A 19,816-nucleotide genomic window follows, 5' to 3' on the forward strand; every position below is an offset into this window, starting at 1 on the left:
CACAGTCTTCATGTCGAGGTTTTTGATTGGCTGTACTCACAGATATATCATCCAATCAAATGGCTGCATTCCGTGATTCAAGAATAGTGAATATTGCTGTCAAGGTATAAGACGAATATCATAGTACCATGACCATGAAGACGTCATATAAGATACGCAGTAAATATGTGCACATACTGTCGCTTTACAACTATTGTATAATTGACAGTATTATATAACATTGTATAGCGACAAGATACAAGAATGTCACTTACATTCATACAAATTACGTTGGTAGTTAGTCAAATAATGTTCTATTTACATGTACTGTAATTACTCGCGACACATACTACACATTTTACTGCAGGGATGGTAAATATAATAACGGTTCATTCAATCCAAAGGCATGGGTTGAGATAATACCTGCGGTTGATTTAACCCGTTTCCCTCTGTCAGTGATGCAGATCGGATGGGCTGGCATTGAAAAGTCGTGTGCTACAGACTAGTCAGTACACGTTAAATATCTCTCGACAGTTGCATTTCGAAAAAGAGAAGCCTAATGCCGCTGTCCTGGCAAAATTACACATTGAATTGCGTTACCCGTTATTGGTGTGGAACTCGTCAATGCTCAACAGTCGAATAAAATTTCGCAAACAGCCTGATAATTCCTTCATGTCGGCTGTATTCCCATGCTTACTCTTTTCGAAACACCTGATGGTACTTCTCTTTGAAGGAGTCCACTACTATACTACAATTGCCATTCTTTGGACGAGATTTTTGATTAACGGATTTTAATTTCTGTGCATGTTTTCATGTACAAGGCAGTTATGTGGTATTTCTGACCACAGAAAACTGTCATTGTGACCCGGAAATAAAATACTATATATTTTGTGTGCACGTTTCTTTTCTAAGATGTATCAAGTGTAATTATGGTGTACAATTCGACAATGGCATGTTGTTTACTCGCGGCAGATACTACATTATTCAGAATATATTCAGAACATGTGGCCTTACATGCTCGTGTCGTGTCGTGTCGCTTTGTATCAGTGTCCGTTTTGACGAAGACAGAACAGAGTGATGGATCAAACCACCGACACGTGTAACATACCACGACTTGTACCTTCCATGTTTCCTACACGCAGCTGCATCCTTCTTGCATAATTGTGAATAGGTTTTTTTGTGTTATAATTTATAGTTTTACCATAATGTCTGAATCATACGACTGTCACGTGACTGCAATTATTCGCCTACGCCTTGTCTTAATTTTCCCTCAGAATTTCGACCTTCTGCCTCTTCAAGGGCATTTTCCTTTAACGGTACAATATTGATAACGTACTACCGTTGCTAAACGAACATGCTTCAAGAAAGATGTTTAGTTATATCGAAGTAGGGAACACATTCTCTTCCGGGGCGTTAGCTGAACCCGAGTTCACACGTATCACCCCCAGTGTGTCAGATGGTACTGAAGCTCTCGGAATTAGATATTCTCTAGATAATCAATCCCGCTTTACAGTTAGGTCGGTGATCTGTTCAAGTACACCCGCACCTAAGGTTCACCGAGCTTTTAAACAGCAGAAATAAATCAAATTGTTTCAACATGACGCAACCAGGTCAAAACAGTTAAAAAGTGCACTGCATCCGCCATTTTGGTTTTTTTGTGCATTTTCGAATGTCGTCTGCCATAACGTGTCAATCACTGTCAATCGAGATGTCAAAGTTTAATCACTAAACTAGTCGACAACTTGAACTTAAAGTTAAGGTCGAATGCGGAAGATAGTAGAATGACAAGTTTGTGACTTTTAAAGGTCTTAATGCATCTTTGGGTGGGTGTAGGCGTTGAAGTACAAACGCCAAACCCAAAATTCTATGCTAGGTCGACATGCTTCTCTATGTGATTAATTTGTAAAGTTGTTAGAAAAAATGCAAAAGTCTTTCCTTTATTTTGTAGGTCGCCATTTTCGGATGTGTAACGTCAACTCTATTGCAGTCAGGGGTTTTTTAAAAAGAAGTGCCGCGACATACTTTCTACTCTGATTTCAGAGCACATGTCTCGAACTCTGAGGTAAAGTTAGTAAAGCATGTAAAGAAAAAAAATAGAAAGCAGTAGCTCCTCTTTGGCCATTTGACCATCTAGAATCTATAGATCTTGAGTACGAGTGGCTATCCATTTTGCTTCGACACTCTGAATTTTTCCTCTTGAGGAATTTGAATTATCAATTCTGACCACATCAAAGGATCGTCCACGTGTAACCGATTCTATAACAAAGGCCAATATTGGTTGGATGAGTGGTCGTAAAAATACAAGAATTACCATAACAATATCGAAGTTATAATGGTTATATATGGCCTCCCGAGAATGGGGGTACAAAATAGAGGGTCGACTGACTTAATTGAGGGGGACTACTGTCGAAGCTGAATTCAAAATGCGGCATCTCTGTGAAGACGTTTGGGATGGTCGTCCCTAAAATATTTTCGAAAAATGGAATTAATTTCGTGCATTTTGACACTTATTTGGGGGAAAAATAATTATATTCCCGTTAAATGTATAAAGTGGGGGTACAATTGCTCAAGAGCAAACGATTTCTAGGGGACCAAATAACACACCCCCCCCCCCTCCCTTTTTGTACTTCCACTGACGTCGCTACTGTTGTTAGGTATTGTAACTGTTATTGTTACACTATTGTTATTAAACGACGTGGTCAGTTTTTATGAGCCACCCTTTTCTATAGCTCATTATTACTTTACACATTAAAGCCTCGTCCAAATAGAGTCCTGTTTTTAGTCAATAAAGTTTGCTGAAAATATTATGGAAGCCAAAGAAGGACATTGTCTCTAACGAACACAAAGGTCTCGTACATTTGCAACATTTTCTTCATTGTTCAATGCGTGATGTATAGCTTCGGTGCAGCTCATTTGCTCAATCAATGAACACCAGAAAGGTGTTTAAACCAATGTTTCATTTCTACTGACAAGTGACCATTGTCAATCTTCGTCCCTGGCTCCGAACCATGCCCTCTATCGGTATCATAAGGAACACCTTAATGGGTATCTGAGAGAGATGTAGACATCTATGCCTTAATGATTTGTTATTAAATTATCATTCCTTTTAATTGGCCGAAGGTTACCCCTAAAAGAAGTGCCGGGGCGCCTAAACATTGAAAAATGGTGCTAAAACCAAAGGTTGCTGTCGTATACTGGATTTGGGGTTAAATTAAATCTTTGAATTGGCCGAGGATAGTAAAAGGTTACCAGAGGTGTAAAAATGGCGCCAAGAGCCAAAAAGGTTGATGTCGTATACTGGTTTTAAAAAATACGATTAAGACCAACTTCAGCTTCCATAAAATAATCATTAATAAACACTGCTTGTTTTCGAAAACCATTCATTTTTACATCTGGAGTTTTTTGTTAATAACGGTAAATCAATAATACTGCTGGTGAATGGCCTTGGTTATAGGTTATTAGAGTGATCTGAATTGCTTCAAACATAGCCAACATGACTCCATCTTGCGAGTGATGCCAGTGGGAGAGACTGACCTGGAGATTGTGCACGATTTAGGATATTGTCGATGTTTTGACGAATTCCCTGCATTGTTCACAGCATGGTATTGCCCTTTTCCATTAGCCCAGTCTAATACACCATAGTAAGACGTAAAGCTCCATTTCCTGTTATATATATACGGGTTGTAAAAGTGACCTAGATGGCTCTGAACAACACAAATGCTGGATGCGGGACGTCTTATCTCTGGTTGCTATATACTCGACCAACTTTATCTTAATACATAAAATTATCACTTACAGCATTGTAGGAATAGTGGGGATACTGAAGAGAGGAAAGAAAAATCGAAATAAGAACCTATTGTCGTCACGTCCGTATGTAATGTGCTGAAGGTGTACGGAGAAAGGGGTTTGGGCAATTTAGGGAGGTGAGCGGTATCATAGATTACGGCGTTTCTACGGTGAGGGTGCTAGCCCAGGAAGCGAATCGTATCCTGTCCGGACCCGTACCTCTTGTATTCGCCGCAGCTTTATCGGTAATCCATTTCCTAGGTCGTAACGGACACGGCACCTCGTCTATTCGCACCACCTGTACGTTCTCGTCGTCATTATAATAGGCTATAGTGTTACCCAATAAACTTTTAAAGCTATAGAAACTGTAGGGTCAAATGTTCACAATATCAACAATGGGTCGAGTTAAGAAAATACAACTTATACAGTTTCTTATTTCAAATGTTATTTTTGTTTGAAGGAAAATATCTCAAATGTGAAGGGTGGGTCCGTTGAATGCTTGTAAAACAGTTCACTCTTCCCGTCCAAACCACACTACACCATTCGTCATAACCTCCTGCTAGTCAATATGCCTTTTATTCGAAAAAGGGTACCGTTAACCGTACACCGACAAGTTTTACTAATGCCCTTGTTAACTTCTCTCATGACCACTGCATGACGTTGCCCGTTTACGTTCTCAACAAGCGACGTGAAGAACTGCAAGATGTAAATAATATCCGCTTTATTTAACAGTATGAGTGGGTGTAAACCTCCATCCCATTTCATTTCATTTGCTTCAAAAATGACCTACTTCATTATGGAGTAGTTGACCTGTTTACGTCTTGCCTTCGTCAAAAAGCGATGAGAAAACTGATATAATGAGCATACAAAACAGTAATATATGAAGGAGTAATAAAACTGGTCAACACGAAATGATATTATCTTATTGATCAATAGAGAACCTAGATCTGTGTCAAGTGATATGATGGTTAAAAGCTGGGAAAGCCAATGACTTTTATCCATCCCACTTTATCTAACCTGAAGCCTACTCATGTAATTCGAATGCCTGTGGCCAGATTTCTTAGAGCATATGGATTATAGGTAGAATGGACAACCAAAGGCTTGATTAAAGGGATAGTAAAAACTTTTTATGTGTATTGGGGACACTGATAGCATCAATTTGCACCATTTCAATTGTAAGTCAGACGTCTGTGGTTCTTGCAATTTCATTAAAACTAATCATTTTATAGCGCTTAGCTCTACTCGTTAGGATTTGACAATAAACTGAAACTTGAGTGATTCGTGCTTCGATTGTATAAGATCCCCCAATAGTTGGAAATTAGAAACGAGTAGGCCAATTTTTCTGTCCTGCTAAAATGTCTCTCGTTGCATGACGTTCGTTGTCAGTCTCTATAATTGGGAACAGAATAGTAGGACCACCTTTCATCGTATCCGTTTCATCCTCTAAGCTGACTCACTGTTAGGATGTCATTATATCTAGGCGTATCGAATCGCGTGTTAACAAAGAGGTAAATAGGTCAACAAGTCCAGATCTAATTAGGTCACACCTAACTATAATAGTGAAGCGGAAAATAATTCTGGCCAATTAGTTCCAATTGAAAAAAATGTTGGTTAGCAGTCCGTGTGTATCTGGTCTAATCTTTTTCGCCGATTCTCCTTTAAAAATCCAAGAGCCAAACGTCTGAAGACGAAGCTTGGGACTCATTAACTCAAATAGATTGGTGGGGGCCCTTCCCCCGGGAACTTTTTTTCAACATAGCTTTCCTGCATTCTTTTTTTCTGGGGGTAGGTGCCCGCTAAGGGGTGGGGGTGGGGGGCGTGACTTGGTTTCACCAGTCCCTGTGGTAGTTAAGCCACTGTAGGGGCTATTTTACATAATGTTTAGAAATAGACAGATAATAAAAGAGCCATGATGGAATTGGGTGCAGACAGCACCACCGTACTTCCCTTTGACATCACATCCGGTCATGTGATGGTGCCTGGATACGTTACAAGTGCAGGTGCATCGAAGGTGGTCGTTTTGTCGCTTAACTACATGACACCCTTACATAAATTTAAACATTTCAAAATACACATTACTTCTTTTAAAATAAACACCAGACGGCGAACAGAAGAGCAAAACATAATCAAACATCACATTACAATACATTATTATGTCACGTGATGTGTTCAGCCTTGACCTTTCATGCCCTAGAGGTCACCACTTGACCTTTAGTAAGTAAGGGTTAGACTAAAATACAAGTTGAATGAATGGTAATCTTTGTTTGTTTAAGTTTCTTTTGTTAAAAACACACTCTTGGCTGGCTCACGGCTTTCAGCTGTGTTCTTTTTCCAATTGAAGTAGCGAATTTGGCATCCCGTTTTGTCCATTATGTTTTATCGGACAGTTTCTTTATTTGAATAAAAGCCTTGTTTTTTTACACCTCGCCATATATCTGTTAGCATCTGAGGGGTATCTAAAAAGCATGTGAGCAATTTCAAAATGAGCTCTAAGCAATAGCTGGCCTAAATAACCTTTAATTGCGTCGAAATTTCTTGGGTGTCGTCGATTTCTTAACCCTAAGCCACTGTTGCCCGTCCATTGTAAGTTGTAACCGAGACGCTCGAAAGGCTTTGATATAACTATTAGATGTTCTCAACGATGGATCTTCTTAAACCATATTCTGTGTTGGGTTTCCAAGCATTTAGGTGTCATCCACTCTTCGTTGAGACCACTGTCCCTTCGTTTCTGTGTTCAAAGGGCTCTTGGTCGTCACTAATGCTGCTTAAAAAATTAGGCTAATGTCTCGTTGTGCTAGCAAATTTGTATAACGCTTTACATTGCCTGTATTTATTTTCACAATCTGGGGCGGAAACCTTCTTATGCAGCTATATTGGATTAAATGTAAACATCGTCTGTACAAACTCACAGCAGAAACCCTTAAATTCCATCAGGCCAAGGTCGTCAAGGTCACAACGACCCTATCAACACCTCTAATGAAATTCAATGATTAAAAAATGGCAGGTAGTTAATTCTATAAAACAATGAAAACAATAGTCTAGCAGGTTGAACCTGTTACAGTATATAATAAATGACCCCTGTCCATCATGTCGACAGGTCAATTAAGAGTCGTCACCTCATTCGTACATCATCTCGTTAGTATTATACCTTTACCAATTACTTAATCTTTTGTGTCTTATTGCTAATAGTTGCTTATTATCCTTTGATGTCATGGACTGCCTAGTTTTTTCGGATGGGGCAAAAAAAACGAGGTCCCACATGTGCTACAGGATTTGCACGTCAGTTGCATGTCTATAAGCAGTAGGCTTATGCTACTGCCCTGGTACATTTTCCATACTTACCCACTGCATGGCGTTGTCCTCATTTCCATCGAGAGCTTGTGTGAATGAGCGGTCTCACGAAGATTGTTTTGCAAATTTGTCAGCAGGACAAGCAAGCTCACTCAATCACAGTCGGGACTCTGAAACCGTAAAATAGCGTATTGCGTTGGAACTTGCCCACGACTGCTGGAAAATCACGACCTCTGAATATTGCACAGGAGTTGGGATTCTGTTGTGAATTTCACTCAATGGATATTGCACAGGAGTTGGGATTCTGTTGTGAATTTCATTCAATGTCTTTTCTGTTAATCAAAACAATAAGATGGAAAATGTCACCAGATTTTAATCTCGATATGTTTTCCATTTGGGTGTGTCGACTTCAGAGTTCATAATTGAGGGTCATTTGAGGATACATGAGAATATTATATAGCTTAGCTAATCGCCCACATCCAATTTAACACCCATATAGTACCTCAAATGTACATCACTGTAGGCGAAGACTTGTTTACTTCAATTGAAAATTTTGGAATTTCAAAAATGTCACTTGTCAAATCAGCTAAAATTTCGCCGGTGAAAAAAACAATTTAAGTAGGTGAATATGTAATGCAATTTACATCAGGTTTTTGAGCGTTCACTCAGCTGTAAAAATTACATTTTCTGGAGTTATAACGTTGAAAAGAAATATGGGATTTTGGTCGCGAGAGAAAAACAAGTAACCTGATTGCTTTGAGTCATTGAGTTGGAACGGAAAGCTACACCACCTCGGTCGTGATAGGCGTAGTTATTGTCAAAATTTTAGGACAAAAAGCGACGTATTTTCTTCTGAAAGCAGCAATTAGTTCCTCTTGTTTTAGGAGATTTCCATTGCTGTTTGTCATTGTATTCTGCTTTTCGATTGCCCCTAGTGAGTAACTATGATTGCTCTGTGCAATTCATTTTTGTGTTTACCATACAAGGGGGAAAATGTTTCCCATAGAGGTTCCTCACTCGGTTTGCTGTTTCAGAACCGGAAGTGGTATTTTGCATCGACAAACATATAAGTAATGCAAGACCATATATGTTTTATCAGAACTCTTGGCACTGTGGACAAACTAAAATAATATTTGATGAACGTCACTGAAGGGACATGCTCATTTGGTCTGAAGACCTGATGCCACTCTCATATGGTTGTCATCTTGGCATCCCTTTCAAAGAGTCCACAAAGCAAGTGATGTTAATTTGGTAACCAAACGACTCATGCTTCTCCTGCAGCTAAATCCAGGACGGAATATGCTAATTCACTAATTTTACGAGTGGTATGAATATAAGTCTATATATTTGAGAACACTAGGGCTATTATTAAAATAATACCAGGTATAAAACATGACTCACACCGCAAACAATCGTCCTTTTTTCCCAAACATGAGAAAAAAAAATATTTCAAAGGGTTTCTGTAGTAGCTCATATTATTCAAGGGATTAAGTAGGCTAACTCGAGTTTTTTTGATAAGAAAGATTAAACTCTTGGTTTAGAGGTTTGTTTTGAGCACAATCCCTTTGCAAAATAAATATGGTCTATGGTTGAAAGCCATGGTTCTTTACTTGTTTAAAGTCTGTAAGATACACTCTAGTGCCTGTACTGATGAGGAATTCAAGTCCGAAACACGTGCATTGGGTAGCAAATCATACAACGTGTCGACTCTGCAAATTATTCGCCGCAGAGTCAGGAATTTGACAACCCCTTCGATTGCGATAAACAATTTCATTACCTCTCTGATATATTACTGTGGGTATTTTGTTACTCTAGCCTGGTCGATGGTAGTAATAATTGGTTTATAGAGCGTTAAAAACTGCCAGCCTCATCAATAGGGTTGGGTCAGTGGGGGCTGGGCCCCAGCAAAATCAAAATGATATAGATTTTGATACGTTTTTTGGCACGTCAAAATTGCCCGAAATGAGTTCTATGGGCCTTTAAGTCTTCAAATTTTCTGAGTACAAAATCTGATCACCAGCACCAATTCATTCCTGGCGACGGGGCTGTTTTTACTTATATTCTGTTTGTGACATATCACTGAAGACAGTATTGTAACCCTACCCTGGTTGAGAACAATAATGCGATCTGATATCGTTAGCTCATGGAGCGTTAAGATGAACAAATTAGATGGCTACTTTTTGGTGTCTCAAATTTCACGTAAGTGTGATACAAGCAACTTGATTGAGACCATAGGTGTTCGTAATAGAATTGGAATAAGGAAGGAAGTAGTATCCTTAAAATGAGGGAAGACGTAGGCATTCGTGGTAAATTACCATTCAATATCTTTTTAAGAAACCGGATCTGGTTTCATCATGCACTACAAAACCAAACGTTGCACTTCAAAAAATGTACCAAAAAGTGTGGGTGTCTAGTATATCAATTACTTTTTATTTATACTTATCTTGTAACCAACTCCAACCCGAAACTGTTACCCTCCACCGCACCCTTTTAAATTTGATGTCTTGAAAATTGAATAGTTTATGTCTTTCTAGTTCGGTGCATCCCGGAATTTTAAGGATTGGATTTGACAAATATGATACCCTAAAATTACAACCATCATATCTTTTTTTAGGGTAACCCAATTTTCGCCTCCCTTGAAAATGTGTGACCCAAAGGTAACGGTAAAGATGTATTTGCTTAAAATTTTAGTTTTGTCACATTTTGAGTTTTATCAAGTTTTATATTCTTATTTCTTGCTCTAAGTGTGCATTTAAAATTGGAATCGATGGTTTGTTGCATATATCCTAAGATTACCATGTTTAACTACTTTTTAATCTTTCCCTGTTCCAAATGTGCGACCCATTTGTGACCCAATAGTGACCCAAGCTATTTGAGATACTTAAACGATCTTTTCCCCTACAGATATATCCCTTTGGGCCGCGCGCATTGCTTGCACGTACGCTTTTTTATTTTCCAACTTTTGAAAATGTGTGACCCAATTGTGACTAAGTTATTTACTAAAACTTCAATTTTATCATGGGCGTAATCTATCATAATTTTATGAAACTGTCGAGTAACAAACGCTGTGTTTACTCTAGATTGGTGAAATAGCTACGTCGACCCGTTTTCTTAACCCACGCATGTCATTTATACAATACAATAAAACGTAAGACGTTAATAGGTCGCCCTGATGTATACCTACCGGCTTTGAATAATTATAAAAATTTATGGCTTTGATTTGAGACGCCGACTGACGAAATGAGAATATTTATGATTTATGCTGAATTTTCAGATATTTTAAAGTGGATAAATTCATACGCCGTCAAGATATGGCTTATGTCACTGTTATCGACTTTTATCAACTGCAGGTGTACATTCACCAGACGTAGATTCATTTGGAGATTCTTTCTTCTAGTCATAGAAAAACAGTTAGTACCAATACCATATTAAAATTCTATATTGATAAACCAAGTTGCAGAGCGGTTTCAAGTGTATGCGGCTTACACGCTCGCTTTTAGTGGCAGTTGTGCGCCTCTTTCACGAGTTATCTATCCATTCTGATAATTGCAATGCATCTCCAAATATATTTCCAGAATTCGAAAGGTTTATGTTGTATTTTTGTAAGCTTTGTGCCCGTTCATGTGCATCAAAAAGAAATGTGTATTGATAAAGGCAATTGCGTTAAGGAGGGGGCCATGGTACCTTCAGAGCTGAGGCTGTCCCGGCTTATACATAAGGAAGGAAATGCCAGTGAGCACCGTTTGACTTGTGCTCTCTGTCGCCTTCACCGACCTCTAACCTGAAATGCCACTGATGGAAAAGGGCCGTCGATTTCGTCTTTAGTTTGTGGAAATGATTTACAGTACGACTATGGGGGCGACTTTATCACAAGATTATCGGTTTATGCTGACATGTATATTTAATAGGTAAATGGGTAAAAACTAATCTGATCTGCAAGCAATATGATATTCGACACTCCTCGCCCACTGTAGATCATGTCTGCCCTTCTTGTAGTATATTTCAAGTAGACTTTGTCAATAGAGGACTTCACAATGAATAAAAATCCTTTATGGTGAAGTGTCGAGGCCTGTATTGTACACCGAAGTGTCATTTTCAATGTAATTTTCTTATGAAAGAACACTTCTACTTCATAAAGGCGAACTTTCTAGACCCTGAATAGTGGGCGAATCGGTAAAAGGGAACTGGGCCGGGTTATCAAAATGTATGGGCCTTAATAGAGAACCAAGATTGGCTCAAATGCCGCCGTTTTGACGTCGTGGAGTCATCACAGTCTTTCTTGCAACCAACGGCATTCTGGCCACAGAGATTTGCTATTGTATCAAGCAAAGTTCTTTGTAACTTTTGGGGTCCATTTTAAATTCCCGAAGTTGCCCTAACGATAATAAGTTGTCCGTAAAGGTATATGCATCATGACGCGAGCTGCTAGCTCGATGGACAGACACTATCATTTAGTATGCTCCGAAGGTTCATGTCGAAATTTCCTTCGCTCATTGAAAGCATGGACCATTTCATTGTATTGTAAAGAGGTTTTCAGAACGCGTGGTTCTTACAATTCCACTAATATTAAGCGTGTTATGACGCCGTTACGTATAACATGTATTGGTATTTCGAAATATACTCTATTAGTTGGTGCATACTACCACCTAAATCGATTCAACCCTTGTAACCCCTGTTTAAAAGGCTCAGCATAGAGTTATTAAAGGTCCAAACAGAAGAATATATTGACACCATTACTAGCGTGGCGTCGATCGTTTTTATTCAATCGTTTTTACTTTTTGTCAATAATTGCTATTTAAAGATCGGCTTTTCCTGGTCTGAATGAATGCTCTTTTCATTTCATTTTCACTAGCGTGGTTTTATAGGATTGTATGGTCCGGTATATAAGCTATTGAGAGCATGATGAAATTGACACTTTAACGAGCTTTCTCCGATGGAAAAATTGGGATTGTTGGATTGAAATGCCAAGTCATTGGTGGCTGAAACGCCTTTACATTGTATATAAAGTGGCGTAACTAGGATTGCATTGACGGTTGGGGACGTTGCATCCGAGCACCTCGGCTCCCCTTTCGGATTTTAGTGGGCATCAATCATGTACATAATATATAGAAAACTTAAGGATAAAACATGAATGTGATTTTTTTTTCAAGTTTAAATATGTAAAGTTTAATTATGCATTACCGTTTTATTTTAGAATAGAATAGCTATGTATATATTTAAGTTTATCGCTTTACAAAACATCTTACTGAGCGTGAACGTTTTTTAACGTTTTCATGCAGTTTTGATCACGAGTATCTCCTTTAAGGGATCTAGTAATCTAATTGTCGATTTTTAAAATAAAGGTCTTTAACTTAGGGTTCAATTAAAACCCTCTTTGGTTGCAATACAACTGTAAACAAATCAAACGCTGGGTTATAATTTTGAAAAACTGCATTGGTATCCTCAGTCACAGAAAAGACTACATAGTCGCTTAGGTCGACGAAAAGATCACATTTTTTGCTAGGAAGTAGAACATGGGCACGTGATAGCAACTGGTGCTAACTGCAATCGTCGGTACATCCAAAGATTGAGTCGATTCTCCTGCATGTAGCAAGGTGTTAGCAGTGGTTCAAACTTCAGTTGCTGCCAGACTCTGCCAGATTCAATTTCGAGCTAAGCCACGCCCCCTGCTCCTCCCCTGATCCGATTTTATTGGAAAGTTTCACTATATATATTCTGGCAGTCAAAAGGTCGACCATGCCCACTTTTTGAGGTCTCTCCATATAAAGGGAATGAATAGGCGGATGTATCCCTTTAAAGAGAGTTTGAATATTTCATCATTTTCTCATTACCCGATCATTCTAGATGTGGCCTGTATGGGAATTGACTGTCGCGCATGACCAGGTATTCATTAGAGCGTAGCGAATAGGGCTCACCCGAGTCAATCCCGAATACCTAGTCTCTTTGATCTCTTAAAGTCATCATTGACAACGATCTAGTTATCAAAGACTACCCATTAATTCATAATTTATGAATGTTTGTGTATCCGATTTGTTGACGCTGATATTATCGTTTATGAAGCGCATTAAAATTATAAAGAAACAAACAAGCTTTTAGGGTTTTATAGTTTTTTTTGGTAGATTTAGCCTATACACGTAAGCATTTTTGACGTGGCATTGGCTATTGGTCTTGGTTGTTGTTACCCGGGGCACTTCATATCGAAGCTGTACAACTGGTTCTGCGATGATACAAATTTACAAAGAACAGTGGCATTAGTCTTTTTGAGATATTCAACAATGCCACTTGCCACTTGCTGTGTGTCACCCCTTGCTCGAACCGAGTTCGAAGTCGACAAAGAGTAGCCTAATGCCACTGTCCTGTTCCCTCATTGCACACTGTATATTGCCCGTCTTCATTTGCCCATAAGATGCAGAAGAGTAGGGCGTGAAACTCCATTTCATTTCATTTTCAGCCGAGTTCAGGCATAATGATAAAAGTGATGAGTAGGCGTATTGACAATGTACCAAACAACCTTTCAAGTTCCATATCACTATATCTTCTATATTATATACGTTAAATAATTAATATACAACAGTCGACCATACCAGTATACTCATTATTGATGTCTTCCAAATCAATACTTGTCAATCCAATAAACAACATATACCTGCAGGCCTTCATCAATAAGGTCAAGGCTTATTCTATGAGGTCAAGGTCACAGATTGTTATGGTGCTTCTTCGAATGGAACTTCTAAGCGTTTATTTTTGCCTCATTGAGCTAACATAGAAGTGTTCAATGAGGCGAATTATTTAAAGGCGGTGGTTGTAACTTGGTCATTTTCATTGCTGTGCCAATGGAAGGTATGGTGATCTATTTAATGACAATGGCGTAGATTCCTACTTCAGGTGGTGGCCATCTGTAAAGCACAGTGTAGACCAAACCCGTAGCATTGCCCCATTTTAATGACGCCATATTTAACCAAAAAAAGACTTGTCATATTGGAATCGCTCCTTTTGGCTCCTTAACACTGCATCAACCCGACAGAGATCAGTTCTCTATCATTCTAAATTAGGCATTGCAAACGGCCCACCGTGAAAGCCAGGCTGGCGCTCTGCGACACAGTCAGCTTTACAGAGACTAATTGCCGAACGTAAACATGGTACAGAGTTTGTTTACTTGTAGGTCACTCCAGGCTGTGTCCTGAGAGAGTGATTAAGTCCGGACAATATGAGATAAATCAATGATTAACTGGTATACTATAGATTGTTTTGATTTATAGCCAGAGCTGTTAATTAATAGAGATATCATAGGGGAAATGAGGTATCATCCGTCCATTATCAGCTATAATAGAGCATGAGCCACTGAAAGCAATATATCTGGTGCGATAGTGGTTTTATGAACATTATCAAGAAATTATAGTTTCGATGACGTTCTCTTTGATTCCCAGTCCAGGCGTAGGTCGTTTGGATTGGGCAATAAACCGAGGCCTACGTGCTACGTTAAGTATGTTAAATGTATCTCTCGACATCGAGAAATTGGAAATGAGTAAGCAAACGTCGCTCTCTTGACAAATTGTTCCTCGATGTACACGTCTTGATAAGTCAAAACTAGAGCAGAACGTAGCTAAATCGGTAGCAAACCTCCTATCCAAATCGACGCAAAACAGAAATTCGATTAAGTATTACAAGTATTTTAAGCCGATGTTTGTATACTCGGTATGGACTTGTTAGCCCCGTAAGAAAAACATCAAATGTAATTCTTGAATGAATAATCCGGACCTGTAATTGAATACACCTCAAGGTAACACTAATCCCTTCTTTGAATCTACGTTCGATTCAATGGGTTGTATCATACGAATGATTGGAGGATTTTAATTTGATTTTTTTTTGCGAGTCAGCGGATTTCAACCTGCCACGAAATGACATGATCGATGACAAACGGTCAACCGTGAGAGTTTTATATCCAGCTTTACGGAAACAGCCGATAGTTGCCGACTGGTTCGATGATTGATTTTCACGTTATCTTAGAACTTAAAGCAGTTCTTAGGAGTATTTTGAGGGTATCTTATTCTTGGAGTATTTCGAATGTCCTTCTCTAAATTGCACATTGAAAGAACCGGAAAAAACGTGAGTTACCCTTCGGCAGGATCAAGATTATGTATATGCCAAATTAGACCGGAAGTGCCATTACTAAAAAGTTAAAAAATGATATCTTATAGTCAATTATGATATGCGGTTTGATGACGCCACAAATCCCACATTTTAAAGATGGATTCCACGATGTTTGACTCATCTTTGATTAATTTTCAGAACGATTTGGTGGACATTCCGCAGAGCAATTTTAGTCGTCGAGTTTCGCCCTATGCCCTAAAGATCGTCTTTTTTTCTTTAAAAACAATATTTTTTATATACCCTTTCTCTAGGTCATTAATTCCCACTTGGGGGCGCTACAAGGTCATCGAGAGGTCGACCATAAAACCATAAAGAAAATGTTTGTATTCCGCTAATTCAAAGACGTTTGAGATAATCTATTTTTCACACTTCATCAAAATTTTGGCGACGATTTGGTGAAAATTATTGACAAGGTCGGACAAAAGGTGATCAGGCAAAAAATCCATTGGCGATGGTCTTTTGGCAGCTTTACGAATGCCTGATGTATTTATGGTCTGACATATTTGAGGCGTAATCGACATAAGAAATTATTGTATTATGTCTTATATGGTGTGTTCGATAATATATGTGTCCTGCCCGAGGCTAAAAGTTTGGTCAATCCTGGCCTCGTATTCTCGAAACGATCTTAGCGCTAGGATTTCCTAGAATCAATATTAGAAGATAAGAACCTAGTACATCCTTGCGCTAAGATCGTTTCGAGAATACAGGGCCTGGACTCTACATATAGGGATAGCATCCATCGCTCCATGTCTTTTTTTGCGAATTGTCCGGAAATTATACATCATACTGCTTCCGGTGTAGTGTCGGAGAGACATCGCATGAGGTTAGTCACAAAGCGTGGTCAAGCAATCTAACATGGTAAAGGCATTTCGTAGTTTGGGTGGGGCAATAAACCAATTCCAGACCTATAGACTGTACACATTAAAGATACCTTTACACTTGAAAAATGAGCACGTCGGTTGATGCTGCAGTAATGACATTTCTCATCAGAGCACAGTGCAGTGCATTCCAATATTAGATCCCAAAACGTGGGAAGTAAAATTCCATTTCATTTAAATGTCCATAGACATGGAAAAAGCGTATAGTTGTTCGAAAATGACAATAAACCGAGGCCCCGTATTTCTCATCAATGCACCCTGGAGTGCAGTCTAACCTTAGAACCCGATCCATTCCATTAAATTTAAGTTACAGCAGCTTTAAAATTCTCATTAGGTCAGTGTCCTAAAGTTGACATGGCCACCTCATTAATATTCAATCACTGGGTGTATTTAGTAGCGCGTAAAACTGGGAAATGGACATTATCACTCCATGATACTCGACTATCAAGTCCATTTATCGTTATTTATTTATTAATATTTATAGTAATTGGCTGTCTCCAGGTAAACAGGTTTGCAAAACAACACAGGGCTAGCCTCTATCATCCAGTCCCACTTGGTATACCATCATCTGCTACCTCGTCGAAGACAGGAGAATTCTGGGTGTCAGAGACTACATCGGTGTTGCCGTTGTGGAATATGCGAAACTACACTCACAGCCGTCGTCCGATCGGAACCGGAAGTATGGATATAGGTGAAAGCTGCATGAAAATGGTTGCTCCAATTGTCTTTTGTGCTACAAACTTTTGCTCAAAATCACTGAAAAGCAAGGCAGTAGGCTGATTTCTCGTCCTGTAGAATTTACTCATTGCACACTGCTTAACTTTGTCTTCATTATCTATGAACCTACTGCAACCTAACTCGCTACAGATTGAGCCATACGACTGCTCTCCCTGAAATGGGAATAACTTTCACACCAAACAGTCATATATTCAAAACCTGTAGCAATTAATTTTTCTGAGTTTTTAGTGGCATGGGGTTGTATCTTAGGTTATCCGCTGGGCACGCATGAAGGTTGGGGTTCATCCATTCACTAAAGACTGAGCTATACCACTACCTTCTCTGAAATGGGTGGTAATTTTCTCATCAAAAAATCATATATTCATAACCTATAGTAATTTTGTTTCTGGGTTTTTATGAAACAACTTAGGTTATCCGCTGGACTCTGGGGCACGCATGGGAATGGGGGTTGGGGTTCATCCATTCGCCAAAGACTGATCTGTACCACTACCCTCACTGAATTGGGAGTAATTTTCTCATCAAAAACTCATTTGTTTATTCATAACCTATAGTAATTTATTTTTTCGTGTTTTTTATGATGTAGGCTCGGTTTGGTGTCATGATTGATGTTATACAGTTATAATTTATGGCTTTTACAAGATCAAAGAGAGACCATACTATACCATAACCTTCACACATACACAATGATCATTCAGACGTTTAAAACGTCACCAGAACGTGCTCGATTCTCATTGGCTGGTGAAAAATTTAAAGGGACGGGTTGCTTAAAGCGTCATATTTGGTCACGTGTAAAATAAGCATTAAAACTGGATAGGCGGGTGGCTGGCCAAGATCGATTGCATGGTGGCATATACATGCTGGCACATTCATGGTAGGCCTAAAACTCCCGAGCTAATACACGTACAAGCTCGAAATAGGTGTTTAAATGTGTATGAGAATGGGTAGCCATGTGTCCTCGACCATCCTTTGGATACAGCGGATTGGGCGTTGGTTGTATGCTGGCTTGAGGGGAGCTCTGGCAGTTTCTTGGGGTCACCTATTTAAAGCTATCGCATGACCTGTAGAATATCATGAAAATTCAAGGGAAACATCACCAATATGTTTTGTTTTTATTGGATAAAAACGTGCATAAATACCATTCAAGAAAACCCTAAGGATTTCAACATTTTATATTCGACCCTTTGACCTGCATCTTTTCATTCGAGTAATTTCACCTAAATAAACTTATTGATAAAGAAATGAGGATGGTTAGCTATTATTATTATGTAAATAAGTTACATAGATCATATCGTAATAATATAATGTTTGAAGTTTTATATAGCTATAGTTTAGGGAGCGCCGAGTTGATTTTTTGGGGTCATAAACAGCTAATTATAGAATTGAAAAAAAAAATGGGGTTTAATTTTGATAAGGAATACAGTCTTTATAGCCTAAGTTTGTTGGTAACTTCAATTTACAGCGTAGGTTTTTAAACAACAGGGACGTATCCACAAGTTCTGATATTTGCACAGGCCAAGATAATAAAAAATTATCTAACTACATAGCGAATTATTGCCTGTGACCCCCCCCCCCCCCCAACCCCCCCCGCCCCCTCCCTTTTTATGCCCCTTCTCGGCCCCCTCACTAATGATACATTAGTGTTTCTACATCAGGTGAGGGAGCCGAGCACAATTTTTCAGGGGTGCACAGGCTATTCTTTCACTATGTAAAATGATAAAAAAAAATTGAAAGTGGGGGTGTGGAAAAGCCGGACCAGCATATTTTCTGGGTGGTGGGGAAAGGTTCATTTTGATATGAGAAGGGAGGGTAAGCAATTGAATAATGGTTTCTTGCAAACATCGATAGAAAGGGTGGGGGCACTGGTGTAGCGAGGATTTCGGCTAAAAAATCCCAATTCTGAGACTAAGCTACCTTTGGACAAATGGATTTCGAATCTGTCCTTTTAACTTTTCAATTTTTCTCATATACACATTAGTATTATCACCATATTAAGGTCGTTGCAACTTTTTTTTGATTAGCCAATTGCATTATAATCAAAGTGATACAAAATGTCAAATGTCCTGGATATTACAATAACCAATTAGTGTAGCCTGTAACGGATGTCAATTGTCCATTAATTTACATGATGAATCTATCAATCTTGTGAATGGTAATTTTATACTCAATTAAATTTTGCGTACACCAAAAAGTACACCACCTTCTTAGGTACACCAGACCCCAAAATACGCCACCTTCTCCAAGTACGCCACCTTCTCTCAATTATGTTCCCCTATCATAGTACACCACCTTCTCCCAATGTTTCCCCCTATCATAGTAAACCACCTTCTCCCAATGTTTCCCCCTATCATAGTACACCACCTTACCAAATACGTCATCTTCTCCTGATGTGTGCCTCCTATCATACTACAACACCTCCCCAAAGGTACGCCACCTTCTCCCAAGTACGCCACCCTTCTCCAAAGGTATGCGTTTTCTGAAAGTACGCCTTCTCTCAAAGTACGTCATATCTCAAAATCCCTCCTCTCAAATTACGCCACCAAAAGTACGCCCCTCTCAAAGTACGCCACCAAAAGTACGCCTCCTCTCAAAGTACGCCTTCTCTCAAAGTACGCCACCTTCTCCAAAGTACGCCTCCAGCCACCCAAAACTCGGTACACCACCTCCCAAAGTGTACCATCTTCTCCCAAAGTACGCCACCACCCAAAGTACGGCCCAGCTCTGCAAGACCGACATAAAGACCATTTCGCCTTCTATTTAGTTTGAAAATGGCCACGGGGACAAACGTTACCGGTCAATTAGCGACGTGAATAAAATATACATTATTCTTTTCATACTGAGTACTAAACAACAAAGCAATAAACCTATAAAGCTATGTTGACTCTCACGGGACTTGCATCAGGTGTTTTGTAAGGCCAGTCCGCAATAACTGACCTCGTATCGTTAGTCTTACTGGGATACACACGAAATTATTGTGACCAACAAGGTCAGTGGCG

The sequence above is a fragment of the Lottia gigantea genome (assembly GCF_000327385.1).
Source record: "Lottia gigantea unplaced genomic scaffold LOTGIsca_10, whole genome shotgun sequence".
NCBI lineage: Eukaryota > Metazoa > Mollusca > Gastropoda > Lottiidae > Lottia > Lottia gigantea.